Here is a 2,369-nt window from a genome sequence, read left to right as displayed (position 1 = left end):
CTGGTCAGAATGCTCTCTAAGAGGGTTTTGTAAAAGGTGGTGAGGATGGGTGGGGGCAGGTGGGCTCTCCTCATCCTCCGCAAGAAGTACATGTGCTTTTGTGCCCTTTTGACCAGTGAGGTGGTGTTTACATTCCAGGTGAGGGTGTCCAGGTGATGTGCACCCCCAGGAATTTGGTGCTGTTGACCACCTTTACAGCTGAGCTGATGATGACCAGTGGAGCGTGGTTAGGCCAGTTCTTCCTGAAGTCCAAGATTATGTCCTTCATCTTCTCCACGTTCAGGATCAGACTGTTATCTTTGCACCAGTACCAGCTGCTCCACCTCCATTCTGTAGTCCTGGTCATTGTCATCACTCATAAGGCCCACCACCGTGGTGTCGTCTGCAAACTTCACTATGTGATTGGTGGTAAACCTGGGGATGCAGTCATGTGTCATCAGGGTGAACAGCAGGGGGCTCAGGATGCAGCCCTGACGGGGAGCCTGTGCTGATCTGATCCACTTGTTTCCAGCTCCTATATATGCTGTGTGTTTTCGTACATCATTGCCAGATTATTCAAGCGTTTCTGTGTGAGAAACTCTAGCGTTATGAGCAGTGATGGGAGTAACGGCGTAGAAAGTACGCGTTACTAACGCCGTTACCTTGTTTTAGTAACGAGTAATCTTACTAATTACTTTGACTGTAACTATAACACAGTTACCATTGCAGACACCCCGTTACTGCGCGTTACTCAGGTCGCACAATGAACTTTTTTTTAATGATAGGACTCGTAGATGTAGTATCCTGCCTTTCTCCCTCATATCCCAGAATCACAATAAAAGGTGATGGTACACCCTCTCTGGTCATCATATGTCAAAAAGGAATGCACATTTTGCTGACTGTTAACATACAGGAATATAAGCAGTAACAGTAAATAATAAAATTAAATAAAAATGTACTACTCTTTAACAGAGCACACTGGAATCACTTGCTGTCAGAGATGGAGAGAAATCTCTTGGAGGAAGCCTGCACACATTCACTATAAAAATATATGTATTCAGGAACAGCTCATTAGATCTGTTTAAGCCCTAAGGGTACCTTCTGTCAACTTTCCCTATTCTCCGCCCAAAATTATAATGTTGGGTGGGGAATGGGGAATTATGTTTTTCAGTCCAGTGGTCCATTTGTCACCTGTTATGGTTACTGGGGCAAAAAAAATGTGGCTAAGTGGTTTCCATGGTGATTCTCTCGATGTTTCTGATCTTTGGTTGTGGGTCTAAAATCATCCCACATTGGTGCCCCACGAACTGAGAGTTTGTAGATTTTATTATATCTGGTCAATGTGTCTCTGGGCGTTCAAAAAGAGGTGTTTTCACCTGTACAGTCGTCCCACTTTCTGTAATGTTCTCATTGTTTGCCACCAATTGAAGGTACGATAGAGGTGACTTTTTTGGTGAACAGGTTGACAAACTTCTTGTGTGATGAAAGCAACAGCTAAGGTCCTCCCACCATTATTGTTAACCCTTTCAGAAAGGCTTTGTATGACACCCAACCATGGGCTGAGTCTGCACTCTCATACACAAAGCCATCAACCTCAGCCAGGTGTATAAAATCTGGGAACCTGCAGGTATGACTGCACTCAGCCTCTTCCAGGTCCACTCCGGCAACATGACCCCTACAGACATGAACATGATGAGCAGGGTAAGTCCACACAGCCATCAATATTCCTATGCTTTCAAGGTTGATCAATGCAGCAAATATTGTGGATCCTGGTTTAGCCCCAAAAACATAGTTATTGCAAGTTAGGAGAGATAGTGATATTTCCAGTTAGTCGACATTACTTTAGATATAATTGCTTCATCTTTATTCATTCTTTAACTAATTTTCTGGAAGAACAACAATGAGAAACATTTGTCTCTGTATGCAGAAACCTCATTGAGAATTAGCATAAAGCTGAATTTCCTTCAGTAGTTTGTTATAAGAATACCACTGAATGGTTATATACAGTAGCTTATCTGAAGGATAGCTGAGTTCAGAGCAATATAACAGTAAAAGTGTGTACAAAGCTCAGAGAATAGGGACAGTATCAACAACATATGGCTAAATAATAATCTCAGATGGGTAGAGTAATACTTTTTCAAAGATGAGGCATTGTAATCTTTCTTGAAGACATTTAAGATGATAGGTTAGAGAGACCAAGATATCTACAGTGTATCTTAGTTTATTCTTGCTCCTCTATGGCCTTTTCAGATCAACCGACTCCTGCTGATCAAGACAGACTTCAATGTAAAATTATAGTTGAATTAAAAAATAGGGGTAGAACAAGGGCGTAGGTTTGATTTGAACTTTGGTAGGGACACTATTGGTCTGGTGTCATTGGTGCTATGCAA

The sequence above is a fragment of the Cyprinodon variegatus genome, unplaced genomic scaffold, assembly GCF_000732505.1.
Source record: "Cyprinodon variegatus isolate N-32 unplaced genomic scaffold, C_variegatus-1.0 Scaffold1266, whole genome shotgun sequence".
NCBI lineage: Eukaryota > Metazoa > Chordata > Actinopteri > Cyprinodontiformes > Cyprinodontidae > Cyprinodon > Cyprinodon variegatus.
Note: the sequence above shows the minus strand (reverse complement) of the source record.